The 15,460-nt window shown below is 36.8% G+C and overlaps 1 long non-coding RNA gene across 1 annotated transcript; it reads right to left on the minus strand.

The window, feature by feature from the left end:
• Positions 1–11,437, minus strand: LOC146735483 (uncharacterized). The gene is made up of 2 exons (XR_014931087.1): positions 11,187–11,437; positions 1–171 (listed from the first exon to the last, which is right to left on the minus strand). It is a non-coding gene; the product is annotated as an uncharacterized LOC146735483 (long non-coding RNA).
• Positions 11,438–15,460: the final 4,023 nt, after the last annotated feature.

A 15,460-nucleotide genomic window follows, 5' to 3' on the forward strand; every position in this document is an offset into this window, starting at 1 on the left:
TATCATTTGAGAAAATCATTTATTCAAGTTAATATTAAACACACATTTGCAAAACAAAACAATAATATCAGGTTGCATGTATGCAAGGTTCAGGAGGGTCAGGATCTGACAAATTTCCACCAATCCGGTCTTCATTACAACTCCTTAGTTAATTGGTGTACTGCATTTATCCTGTGAATAAAAAGAAATGTGTAATGAACCTTAATTTAAACCATACAGAAATATACTACAACATTTTATTTTGTGCCAGCTTTCTTGAGAAGTAAATATATAATATAAAACATGCAATATATATGCTCCTAATGCAGATATCAGAATAGCTTGTTGACATACGGTTACTGCATATCTACTACTTAAATATTAAGATTAGTTATCAAGGTACAATTGGAACAAGAATTTATTCATACAAAAAAGTTATAAGTTAAAGTGAATTAATGATGCACAGATTGACACCAACAACTAGTTAGATCTTATACAAGTGCCTTAAATTATCTGTGATTTCATCTGGATATTAGAAATATAATTTTCAGTGTTCTGGGTTGTATGTGGCGATTTTGTTTTGAGATATTAGCACCAGAAGAATTCATTATAATGCAAATTTTCCTGATTAAATATGCACAGATTTGTAACAAAACCTTTCGTTTGTCCCATACTATCCGATTGCCGAGTTTTGTCTGAATATGATCACTGGTCCTAGATTTATATTTATATTTATTTATTTCACCAGTATACAAACAAAATATTTACATGTTCATGTACGGGACAAAATTGTATAATACTGGTGGGGACCAAGGAAATAGCCCATTTGGACTAGTCTAGTCCATGGCGCTTAATATTAAATAAAAAAATTAAGTCGTCATAAAAGTCACAGTAAACACATAAAAGTAATGAATTAAATAAATGAGATCAACCAGTAAATAGTATAATCAATCATCACAATGAATGAATGATATTAAAATTATTTAATAAGAGTATTCAAATTTGCATACTTTTAAAATGAATATGCTCTATGTACATAGATAAATATCACTCACTGAGAAGCATTTTCTTCAGCTCTTGTTTGAAAATGCTTCTACTGCCCATGCTTTTTAGGGTTGGGGGGGGCAGAGTTCAGATGTTTAATAGTGTTGTGTAATGGTTAAACACATGTAAGGGACAGTGAAGTTACCAGTAGACCAGATGTGGTTGGATAGGGATGATAAATGTGCTGGGGGAAATAATCGCTGACACCATGGACAAATCGATTTGTTTTGAGGTCAAAATTTGTAATTGTAATTTCTAATTTATTCATTTAAAACAGTACATCCATAAATGGTTTTTCATGCACAGCATATAGATATAAAATTTTACATAAAATTGAACAATCCACTGCAAAAATGACAAGAACACAATAAAGAAATGCATAAATAGGGTATAAAATAAAATGACTACGAAATAATATGATAAAATTACAATTAAAAACAAGTCATTGAAAATTGCACAGTCCGCGTAAAATTTTTCAAAGTTCTCTTTGTGCTCGTCATATTAAAGCGGAGGAGTTGTCGCGATCGTGTCCTTGAAACTTGAATTCCAAGTGGCGTATACAACAGATTGTTTATTTACATCAAAACACGTGTTCTGTGTAGTAGTAATATGGCCAAAAATAAAAACAGTCGTTATTCGGCCATCTATGATCTGATTATGAAACACACTGATATGTATGATGTATGCCAAATACAAATGAAAATGGTACATAAATTGTGGAAATATAGTAGTAAGGCCAAAAAGTCAGATGGCTGTCAATCGGCCATCCTTTACCAGATTTTGAAACAAATTGTCATGGACATACATCCTAACATGTATAAAGTACATGTATGTGCGAAATTTGAATGAAAACTGACAGAGCACGTCCAAGATACCGCATAAAAAAACAAGATGCCTGCCAGTCAACAATCTTTGATCCAATTGCGAAATAAATCGTCATGGACATGTATCCTAACATGTATAATCTATGTACCAAGTTTGAATGAAAACTGACAAAGCATGTCCAAAATACAACATTTTCAAAAAACAAGAAGACTGCCAGTCGGCCATCTTTGATCCAATTGTGAAATAAATCGTCATGGACATGTATCCTAACATGTATAATCTATGTACCAAGTTTGAATGAAAACTGACAAAGCATGTCCAAAATACAACATTTTCAAAAAACAAGATGGCTGCCAGTCGGCCATTTTGAATCGAATCGCTAAACCACTGGGCACATACAAAGAATGAACGGAATCGGTCCATGGGATTCTGAGATATGACTCTGGACGGACGCACAGACGCACGGACGGAGACCGAATTATAAGTCCCCGTTTTCGGACTTCGTCCGAACGGGGACTAAAAACATAGCAGTCCGAAAAAACGATAAAATGCATAAATGGGAAAAATATGAATTTACAACAAAGTGGTAAGATAAAATTATACAATATTGTTAGCAGCTGTAGTAATACATTTGTAAGTGAGAAAACTAAACCCCTTTTCAGATAGAAGTTTTTAACAAGCAGCCTCTCGGTTGAGATAGCTCCGCTGTTAGCAATGCACATTTCAATTAAAGAACAGAAGATATGATTAGAAAATGAACAATATGCATAGTATCAATGCATTGGGACTTGATTTCAACAAGAATTCAAAAATATCATTTTTCACCATATATGATTGTGGTTTTTAACAAGAAGTCGAAAATATCACTTTTACTAAAAATGATAAAAATATTCATCAAAATTAGAGAATTGAAGTGTCATCATGAAATGAACAAATTTGAGAGTGGTCCACATGTAGTACCAATATATGTAATATCAAAGCAATTAGACTTGTGGTTTTTAACAAGAAGCCGAAAATATCACTTTTTACCAAAAATGACAAAAATATTCACCAAAATTAGAAAATTGAAGATATCAATACAAAATGAACAAATCTGAGAGAGATCTACCCAAGGTACATATACACCAAGTATCAAAGCATTCAGGCTTGTAGTTTTCAAGAAGAAGTCGAAAAAGTAAAACATTGTTTTGATTGGTACTCGTAAATCCGCCGACCAGATGGCTGTAGTTCATAAAAGAATGAGTGTTTTCGTGTCCAGACTGGGTCCAGATACTACAGCTGAAATGCTAGATAAATATATATCAACCAACATGAACGTCAGCGATATTAAATGTGATCGTCTTGATACTAAGTTTAGTACATATTCATCATTTTGTATTACTACTACAGTGCCTAATTTTCAGAAAATCATGGATGCGACTGCCTGGCCGGAAGGAGTGTTGGTGCGCAAGTACTTTCCTCGTCGTAACTAATGCAGAACCTTAACATCGTAACGTATAACTGTAGGTCTATAAAGTCTAGTAGACCAATTGTCAATAAACTATGTGATGAATGTGATATTTGTCTAATTCAGGAACACTGGCTAACAAATGACGACCTAGGGTACTTATCTACGATTCACAGTGATTTTTATGCATTTGGTGTTTCGGCCATTGCTACAAGCAGTGATATACTTTCTGGTCGGCCTTATGGAGGGACAGCTATATTATGGAATAAAACACTTGGAAGTGCGATTAAAATTAGAACATTTAATGACCCCAGATTACTTGGTGCGGAAATCACTCTGGAGGACAACAATAGGCTTTTCATTTTGTGTGTTTATCTTCCAACGAATAATGTTGAAAACCGAGACGAATTTGTGGACTATCTAGCAAAAATTAACGCCATCATTCAGGAAAGTGGTACGCCTAATCACACGACCTCATGGATAGATCACTGCATTGCTTCTAATACTGCATATTGTGCAATAATTGGTATTAACATTATGTATGACTATGTTGCATCAGATCATATATGACCATTGCCTTCCAGTGTAGTAGCATGAAATCATGCGACTTAAGGTAGCGGAATAGTTTTTTGGGCACTTTTCACATTTTTTTTTGAAAATCACAAGCATAGCTCCATAAGGCATGCCACATACATTAGTGTATTTATTTTATTGAAAAAATAATATCTTGTACATGTAAACTGGTTTTTTCCTTGTGTGCAAACAAATACCCAAGTTTTTTGTTTATCCAGTGTACACCCCATGAGTGCTTCTCATTAATATTCATGGTTAACAAACATAACTGAACTGGGGCTAAGCTATTTACAAACAACTGATAAGATATCTGTTTGTAGTTTACACACAGCTGATAAGATGTGTGCACTGCTTCGTTTCATGAGGAAGAAGCTGTACAGCAAAAACAAAAACAAAAAACACTTTCGAAACACAACAAATTTTGTATAAACAAAATAGTACATGAGTGTATCACATGTTACCGGATTTTGCCATAAATTCGCCCGGGCCGTTTAACGGCAGTTTGGTATTTTTTAAGATTTTTTAAAAAATATTTTGGGAAGACAAATTTATGTTCTAAATGTTATTTTAATAAATCTGTTGTCAAAATAAAAGTACAATGTCACAGTTGGAGATTTTTTTTTTTTTATTTCTGTTTGATACATTATATGCTTTTTAGGATCAGATCGGGGGGCCTTGACCCTTACGGAGTTCCGTGTTGATTGACATTCAACGAGATCCGAATTTTTAATTTGATGGCTGGTTTGAATATATCCACTTTTACAGTGATCAATATAAGCGTTTGGAAATAGCATAATTATATTGCGTGAGTGAAAGAAGCCAGTGAAACAGCGTGTTCTATTTATTTCTAACGCGCGTGGTCGGCGTCTTTGATTGCGATTGTTTTGTATTTTTGTCTTCGAAATGTATCACTCGCTGCGTTTTTTTTTTGGGTCACGTCTCGCAACTGAAAGTCCAAGCTGACTTTGTTTTGGCTGTAAAACTAAAAGCCCCCAACGTCGGATTCGTCAGCGTCATTCACAAATACTTGAAGGGCATCTGTGATATCTTCACCTTCAATCTGTCTTCGTCTAAAAAGTCAAATTCGTCATCTTCTTCTCCACAGTTAGCTTCCCCAGCTAACACCTCTTGAAGTTTGCTGTTCAGTAATTTACTTTCATTGACTCCACCGTCAGTCACAGCAGTTTTCGTTTCCTCAACGGCGGTACTCACAATGGTAAAGGATGTTTCCCAAGATAGTACGACGTATTCAATGCGTAAGTGTGAATTATAAACAGACCAGAAAAGTCCGGTTAAAGCAACAAAAAGACGACAAAAAGACACTTTGAAGCCCCGTCATAGCCATAACAAGAAACCACGTGGGGTTGTTTAGTGTCTGTCAATATTTTAGAACACTGCATTTTCATTGGTCGAATTACGTTGAAAGAGTCGTCAATTGACAGTGACTGTTGACAGTGATTGATCACTGTTATCATCATGAGAAAAAAGAGTTATCCGCAATATACTTGCTGTTGGGGAGCCACACTACGGTAGCTTCCTTTGCCGAGATCGCCAGAATCTTCACGATAAAGTGGCAAGTTTAAAACTTGATGCAGCACAATTATTTGCGAACATAATGGACTTGAATTTAGCTGATGGTGGTTGTTACTATCTTAAAATAAAATAAAACCAAAGTCCGACGTACCTGCAAAAAGAGTGCATGTAAATGTGCTGTAAGACGAACACTTTGGTAAGGAGGGGCAGTGTTTCCTTCGAATTTGTCTGAAAATCGCTTTAGGCTTATTCAGGTAAAATGAAAACTCAACTTGTACGAACACTACAAAAGGTCCCTCCCGAAAATAACAAGTCCAACAAAAACGGTCTCGTCGGATGATGATTTACAATATTTTCGTGTTGAAAATTTACTCTGCATTTCTTCCAATTCCACACATAAAAAAACTTACCCCACAGCCGTCATTCCATTTTCTTATTCTACCGTAATCTGCGCAAGTTTGCTCGCGGGAGTCTGATAATTATTGTCGGAAAGTGTTCTTGTGTCTCTAAAAGACTTTGAAACTTGTGGAATACTCAAGAAAATAAGTTTGCAAATAAAACGACCCAAACATAAATACGCTATGTTGACAAACACTTCAACTGCCCAGTGTAGTATTTGTGTTGTTTGCTACCTGCAAACAGAACCGCCCACTTTGCATAATCCCAGCTGTAATGAATGACGTCACCGTTTGTTATCAGCACAGACAGTGTCAAAACTCCATAGCGTGAAAGAAAACGGTAAAAATACAGTTTTTTCACAGACATAAATGTCGAATCATGATTTTTTCTGAAAACAACCTTCAAGGTAATTTATTTACTGCCAATCTATATAATTGTTGCTGCTAAAACGGGAGTTAACCTTGATTGAAGTTTAAAATCATAAAAGTGCCGATTTCTCGGTGTTCGATTTCTGGCAATTGCCGTTGACCTAATTTTAAATGGCGTTTCAATGAGTAGCGCTACGATGTCGCCGTTTGGCTTTCCGTACTCTCGAATATGTTGGCTTCGTATCCGTATTTACATTTTTGCGAAATTCTATCGCGTATTTTCACAAACCTCGCGCAAACCACCTGTATACACTAACTTCAACACCAAAAAACGTGCTTGAAATTTTCCATTTTCGGAGAGGAAAAAAAAACTTAATTTAAAAAATAGAAATACGGATTTAAACTTCATGACCTTTGCTTCAAAACAGTGTAAAGTTTTTGGCCGCATGCATGACCGTAGAGCTGACATTTAAAAATGTATTCACGTTAGTTAATTATCAGCCGCGCCGATTTTCAGAATCACGTGACGCTAAAACAAACACAGTGTTCACAAAATATTAATAATAGAAAAGTACAAGTCAAGGGCTTTCCAAACATATATAGATTGTATAGGTTCTTGTAAAATTTACTCCGATTATAGATGTTTACATTTTCCATGCCAAAAAACTATCTCGCTACCTTAATAATTGGGAATTGTAAGGAGCGATCAATACGTCTTGACTGGTCCAACATCACGACGGAACAAATGAACCAATACGCTCACAACACGGATATTGGCCTGCATAATATTGTTTTACCAGTAGACGCCCTGGGTTGTACACATGTTAACTGTCAGAATACTGACCATAAAAGAAATATTCATGATTATTACGAGAATATTGTCAACTCTCTTAAAAAAGCGACGGACTTAACATTCGTACGCAAGAAGGCTTTTGCGTCTTTTAAACCAGTCCCCGGATGGAATGACATTGTTAAGGATGCGCATAGCTTTGCACGTGAGTGCTTTTGGTTGTGGCGTCTTGCTGGCAAACCAAGAGAGGGCGCGGTTCATGACACGATGAGGTCAGCGAGGGCCAAATTCAAAATAAAAGTGCTAAATAATATTACTGAAATTCACGAAAATGCTCATTCTGTGTCCCCTGTGGAAATTGATGGGATTATTAAAAACCTGCCGCAAGAGAAATCTAGTGGTATGGATGGTTTATGTGCAGAACACTTGAAGTATGCGACTCCCAATGTTTGTACGCATTTGTCAATATGTATGTCGTCATTCTGTGTGCACGGCACACTCCCTCGTTCTATGATGGAAGTTGTTATAGTGCCACTCTTGAAAAATAAAACTGGAGATATTACCAGCACAGACAATTATCGCCCTATTGCAATAACATCTGTTTTGTCAAAAGTTTTTGAACATATATTACTCAAGAGGTGTGATAAGTTTTTTGTAACTACAGACAACCAGTTTGGTTTTAAAAAGAAACATTCCACAGATCTCTGTATTCTGCTCTTAAAAGAAACCATTCGCCAGTATAATAGCCTTGGTAGCAGTGTATTTGTGTGTTTTCTTGACGCGTCCAAGGCGTTCGACAGAGTTAACCATTGGACGTTATTTAACAAGTGTATTGAACGTAATGTTCCAGCGTATATCATTCGTGTTCTTGTAAATTGGTATTGCAACCAGTTGTACTGTGTTAGATGGGGAAGTACTATCTCACAATTTTTTAATGTTTTCAATGGAGTTCGACAGGGAGGAGTGATGTCCCCAGCACTGTTTAGTATTTATATGGATAATCTCAGTGTATCACTCAATAGCATGCCTTGTGGCTGTCTTATTGGCGATAAAATTATAAACAATTTGAGCTACGCAGATGATATGTGTGTAATTGCGCCCTCTATTAAAGGTTTGCGCAAAATGTTACATATTTGTGAGTTATACGCTGAAGAGCATGACATTACCTACAACTCAACCAAGTCTAAATCTATGCATTTCTATGGTCGTAATAGCATGGACATTTGCCCTCCACTGTATTTATATAATAATAATGTTGACTTTGTTGACCAGTTTAATTATCTAGGACATAAAATAGCTCGTGACCTGAAAGACGATGCGGACATTGATTGTCAGAAACGTTTATTCTGTGTGAGGGCAAACATTATGCTACGTAAATTTAAGAACTGCAGCAACGAAGTCAAACTTTTGCTATTTAAAACATTCTGTTCTAGTTTGTATTGCTGCCAATTGTGGTGTATGTATAGAAAATCTACCGTTAATGCCCTTCGGGTCAGTTATAATAATGCTTTCCGTAAACTGTTGGGGTACGCCCGTGACTGTAGCGCAAGCACTATGTTCGTTGAAAACCGCACAAACACATTTACCAGTTTATATAGAAAGCTAATTTATGCTTTTATGGATCGATTACGAACATCAAACAATACACTTGTGTGTGCCTTGCTCAATAGTGATGTGAGATGGAAGTCTACCTTAGTGCAGCATTGGACAAAAGTAGTCTACTGAGTTTAGTATAGTTTTCAAATCTGTATGGTTTGTCATTTTATTTTATTACATATTTGTTTGTATCTTTTTCTTTATATATGGACTATGTCTGAAATAAAACCATAATAATAATAATAATTGACAAGGACGACGGACGGACGAAGACGGACAATCACTCATATGATAAGCTCCGCTCGACAAAGTCGACAGCGTTGCTAAAAAATCATCCCCCTTTTCATACAGACTGCTCAAAATTTAAATCTCTTCTGACCGCACATGTATGTGTTGCATCCGGTTAGTTATACATGTACAGTTTCCAAATAGATAAAATGCTATTGACAGGTAATGGTGATTTTGTGAGTTAAGTTCAATAAATCACTTTGTTCAAATGTCTTAATATATAAATAAAACAAGAAAACCATCAGAGATGGTTGATTACCAAGCTGTTCATGGAAAATTGGAATCATTCACTAGCAGTTACAGCTTTGGGTACCTTACATTGCTATTACAGTGACTATAAGGCAGTGTATGCTATTTTTAAATCTGGTTGATTACACTGAACAAATCTGTATGTAGTTGCTAGAAATTTTTGAACTCTTTGTTCTTGCAATTTAAGTTAAACACTGAAAAGCTTTAGTGTGAATAGAGAGAATTTGTAAATTGAGAGCAACAGTTTTAAAAATAAGCGTGACAGTCAATACAGTTTGGAAAAAGTCAGCATAGAAATGCCAGACACAATTTGGTCTATAAGCATTAATATATGCAAACGTATGCAAATTAGCACACACACAATATGTTGTCAGAACCAGAACCATAAGTACACTAACCATACCAAATTTGGAGAAGATCAACATAGAAACACCAGATACGACTTTGTCCATGAACATTAATATATGCAAATAATATTCAGATATGCAAATTAGCACACACACTATATATGGTCACCACCGGATCAATAATTACATTAATCATGCTAAGTGTGAAGAATATCAGCCATGCCAGAGATATGACTTCATCCATAAGCATTACAATTTACAAATATGCAAATTAGCACACACACTATATGTTGTCAGCACCGGACCCATAAGTACACTAATCATACCCAGTTTGGAGAAGATTGGCATAGAAATGGCAGAGATATGACTGTTCGTACACTTGTAACCAATATGCTGGACCAAACATTGTGAAAAGGGATTGTCAATGGAGTTCCAACCAATCATGCAGATAAATCAGTAACGGAAACACAGACGTGCAGATTTGCCAGTTAGAACCTTCGATAAAAGCGATCAGGTCGATCATGAAATGTACATGATTGTTTAGACAAAACTCAATCAGATCAAAGGCCGCGCCTTTGGAGTTTAGATACATGTTTCGCAGGCAGTTGGGAGATACCACTTTTATGACAGGCATGGAGATGCGCAACATGTGAGAATTGTTTAACTTAAATACAACATTTTCTGTTTTGTATACTATGCTGTTGTAAATATGTGTTACATAATAGTGTACAGTAGTGTACGCCTGTGTTTCCTTTGCTGTATTGTTTCTAAATTTCTCTAAAAAATGTTTTTTAAGTTTACTCAAAAACAGTAATTCAAAATAGTATAAATTATAAAAATATGATCATACAAAATCTTGGATAAAAGAATAATGTGTGTACAGTTTGTGTTTTTTCTTAAATTAAATTTATTATATAAAATGTTACAAACAGGTTTTCATTCTTTTTAAAACAGAATAAAATAATAAATTCATAGTAAACATATTTTTCTTTAGATCTTGACCAAATGCAGACAGAAAATGTTACATCAACAACACAAAACATATGGTAATGTTCAGTATATACTTTTATGGGGTACAAATTAAATAATTTTGAATAAGGTCACAGTGACCTTTAAATTATGATAAGACTTGTTTGTAACTCAAAATTTGTAACTCAAACATACTTGCCCTCCTTTGGGTAGAGGTATTACAGTGTATCAATTTATCTCGACAAGTTAATAATGCGTATCATTGTACATTCGATCAATTGGAGGCACACATGGAATGACTTGATGAGGCTTGCATTGCCAGTCTGCTTCTAATTTTCGTGTTCAGAGCTGTACGACGCACAGGCATATTTTAAAAAAAATCAGATTTCTCAAAACACATTACCAAAATTACAAAAACACTGGAGACAGCAGCATGCAGATTGTCTATCAGGACACGGATGTTTTTTACCTCCATGATCAGGATAGTGGCGACCGACTAAACTGCGACGAGCTGTTTGTCGGGCATATTTTAGAAGCTACATGAACAATTTATATGCTAGCTATGATTGCTGATTACATTGTATCTCCCAATTCATAGCACCCGGACTGCAGCTCACACCATCACATCACTGCACTAGTAAACGAGCACTCTGTCTTTGGCACTAGAACCATCGTCAGCGACAACTGTCCACGAAGCGATTACAATCATGAAACACCTACCTCCCATTATTTAGTATTTGTACATATTTGTTAACAAATTGAATGCAATAACTACCCACCTTTTAGTCGCAGTGATGTAAAATTGCAATCTATGTGGATGATTCGCGGGACGGTTCAACAGCAACAGAACGGCCATTGATTTCCGGTAGACAAATTTAAAGTTTTCCCATGATGCCATTTTCATACTCCTCAGGCTAGTAGTCAATTATCGACGGGTTTTTTCGCACGTTTGAAGAAGTAGAACGGGGTTTCCGACGAAAAAGAGTTATTAATAATAAATAGAGTCTCGCAAAAATAAGGAAACGCCAACAGTATCTGTTGATAATATAAAGTTAAACAACTTTCTGCTAAAATATGAATGTAAGAGTCATAAATTAGTGAGTAATTAAGATATAAAAAATATACAGGGGAGACTTTTGAACGTAAGGGTCCTTTGAACTCCTAACACACGTGACATGATGGAATGTTACTCATGATATTTATTAATTCATAAAATCTCCCCGAGAATATAAAAAATGGTAAAAATAAATAACAAATAAATAAATAAAGCTTAAGACTTATTCTACAACACAAAAACGTGTTAAAGACTAGCCTTAATGGAATTTGTTATGGGTTACACATTTTTACCCGCCGCTCATAATGGAGATAAGGAGGGGGCGTTGATTTAATCAATCAGTAACATAAAGATTGAGCTACCCCTGTAATTGTCGCCTCAATGAATGGCAGTTTAGACAATAACAGTCAGCTGACAAGTCTTTCCGATTTTGAAATCTTACTATTTTAAATAGATCTGAATCGCACTAGTCTGTCATGTGTTCTGGCAGAACGTTCTATTCCGGGACAAACAAGTTGCAGTAGTACACCGTTGGCGGTGTCCTTCATGTAAAAGACAATACCGACCGAATGTGACATTATGAGCCTTATACAGCTAACAGATCAATGTCCCTGGTCACGTAAACTGACGTAAACCCAGTCAGCTCAGTGAATTCTCTATGTATGTATCCCCTCCCGAATTACACCACAATTTTCAATTTGTTCAATAATAATTATCATTTTCAGCCTACCGTCAGATAGTATTTTATGATTGCATGCCCGCTTACAAAAAAGCATTGCCCACTGTGACTTCCCACTGGGAGAAGTATATTTTATCCCCCTCCCACTGATTGAATTTATATTTGCCCGCCCATGCAAAAAAAGTCTACGAGCACCTCTTTGCGCGAACTGCTTCGTTGGCTGCACCTGTTGTAACTACAATGTCGGCCCAGAATTCTGTGTCATTGTCAATTGGTTGTCTCAACGACTTCAGTACATTACAATGGGAACACGTATGCACATACTGACCCATACGTAAGGCCCTGAAACTGTCACCAGTAGTCAAAATAATTTGAAAATAGAGGTCATTGCGTTCGTCGGTAGGACTTCGTCACAGTTACCAGATGCAAACGCAAGGATTTAAAAATATAGTAAGTAATTATTTTTTTGCATCTTGTTGTATATTACCCACACGCCAGCGATTGTTTTATGTTCATTAGTATTTCGAGGAAATCAACTAAAGGTCTGCCGTGAAATACAATTTCCGATGAGTGTTCGTGTGGACGTTCCCTAGTTCAGAAAATAAACATCAGACTGTAAATATAAAAGTACATAAAATGCACATGTGTGAATGTTGTTTTTGAGATTACGGTATTTTAAACTTGAGTGTTATTGCTGACAAGGTATGTATCATTCAAAGAAGAATCTTCCATTCAAAAAGTACGCAACTTTTGTAAGGGCAATGTTCATGGACCAATACGAATGGGGTTGTGGCAGGCTACCTGAATAGAACGGTTGGACGGTGTTTTTTTTGCTACGGAAAACTGGAGCTTATACAAGGTTTTACGGATTGTACTGAGAATTACTTTGAATATATCTACGCCAGTTTCAAGTTTAATGGGAGTTGGGCGATTCATGTAAACATACTACGTTAGCCGGAGTTTCTGCGTTTTTTTATGTATCTGAGTCGAAGTTGGATAAAATAACCCAAGTTAGGTCGAAGCTTGTGTATAAGTTTGTTGCAAACCAGCGTGAACCTTATGCAGACACCGGAGTATTCATTGTTGTGATATTATTTTTTTGCTGTAATATAAACGGCAATTGAGACAAATTGAGACAAACCAATGTTGTATTGTGCGGACGTAGTTTAATGGCGGATAACAAGGGCGGATAACAAGGACGTGTACAGAGAAGTAATAATAAACAAACGAACAGAACGAAAGAACAATTCAGATGGTCGTGTGATGGCGTGATACCCCTTCCGTTTCTTCCCCTAACAATTCATGTATGATATTAAATGTCACAATTGAATGTCATAAACTTTAGTTCTGATACTGTAATTCGAGTATAGTAATATGAACATCACGAAAATATACATTTACAGGATTGTTATAACATAATCAACATGAACACAATTTTGGGCGGCGCTAGGCTCTCACCCCAAAGTTAAGGCATTATTATGGCCCAAGCTAACAACCCAAATTTAAATTCATGGGTGGCGCTAGGCTCACACCCTACTTAGGCATTATTATGGCCTTGAATTCATTCCATTACCCAATTTCCACTCAGTTGCCATCCAGGTGGCTTTCTAACTCTGGAGGATCGACGAGGCATAATATGATCAGTTGGCTCCTCATTATTGTCACCTCTTTCTGGTGAGGCTTGAGATAAGGTTGGGGTGACCATGGGAGTAGGCAATGATGTAATCTCAGTATCCGACTTCATTCAGACCTCTAACAAGATTGGAGAAGGGCTGATGTAGCACAGTAGGCTTAATTGGATAGCAATCATTAAGTCTAACATCATATACTTTAGCACGGAACTGGGATTTCGTGAACTTTCTAATTTGACAATGGTCATCAGACAGACCAACAACCAAGTAACGATTTCTGGCACAAGTGTTATCCCTATCGCCGTAAAGGTATACAAGGTCTCCAAGACATATATCTCCTGCAGCAGATTTTGACTTGCCATGCGCTTTCGATTTTGAACTAGGACCATGGCTAAATATGTGCTGGAAATGTTGCTGTTGTATTATTTGTCGATCATCTATAGGTAACTGCTCCCCAGTGAACTGGTCTCTTTGTGTCCATATCTCACGTGCCGATAAGCCTCCTTTCCTTATTCTGGTGTTTAGATTAGCAGTCGCCATTGCTAAGGTAGTAGTGGATAAGGGACCTCCCTCAGGATTTATGTTGAAGCATTCAAGGCCCAGTTCATTGATAGCATTCTCTGCCACAGGATTCTTATTAATATTTTTAACATTTCCAATCTGTAAACGTATGCCTAGTCGTTTAAGTTTCGGGTCATTGGTTATGGCAACCAAGCCCGGGCCAGAGTCTATACGGATGAAGATATCCTCATCACCCAAAGATCTAACCTCAGCACAGAGTGCCAATATGACATTTCGAACGTCATCATGCTTCTCGCTCTCCATCATGGCCGTTAGGGTGAAGGAGGATACTGTTTCACGAAGAACAAAGATGTACTGGCGCTGTCTGCGCATAATATCTGCGGCAAATGATCTGCCTATGTGGTTTGGTGGTGTTGAAGTTGACTGAGGACACAGCTGTGTTGGTACAAATTTCAGGGATAGACAATGATGACATGAAGCACATACTGCTTCAATGGCTCTGTCCAGATCTAAGGCAAAGAAATATCTGCTGAACAGGCGTTTCATTTGGTGTTTGGAGGGGTGATTGAAGCGAAGATGAACTGCAGTGAGCAGGCCATCAATGACACTCCTCGGGACAACAATACGTTCTCTGGTAGGCTGGAAAGGTTGTGTATCTCTCACTATAAGAAGCCCATCATTGGCCACAGTGATATCTCCCAGGTAGCGTTTTACGTCTATAATTTTAACCAATTTCTTTGAGGATCTGGTGCCTTGGATAAGATGTGAATGAGTACGTCTTAGGCTAGAACACTCTTGCTGAGTGGCCAGCCAGGCCGCACGACTTGTAAAAGGCATTTTTACCGACCCTTCAATGACGTCACTTACAGTCAGATTACTAACTGCACAACTCTCCATCTCTTCAACCAACTTACAAATTTGGCAAGATTGATCCAAGCATTCTGAGGGATGTCGACTTGCAAAGTCAGTAGGTACATTTGAGACTCCTGCTATATGTTGAACATCTATCATATAGCGGCCCAATGTGGACAAGAATGTAGTAACTCTGGAACTAGCCGAGAACTCACCCCGTCTCAATTTCTCATAAGCCTGGACACAAGGTTGACTATCGGTCAAAAGCTGTGTTTTATGTTTTGATTGTATTATATAAGGAGCAAAGTGCTTTAC

Source organism: Saccoglossus kowalevskii, chromosome 12 (genome assembly GCF_978046115.1).
Source record: "Saccoglossus kowalevskii chromosome 12, keSacKowa6.1, whole genome shotgun sequence".
NCBI classification, from domain to species: domain Eukaryota; kingdom Metazoa; phylum Hemichordata; class Enteropneusta; family Harrimaniidae; genus Saccoglossus; species Saccoglossus kowalevskii.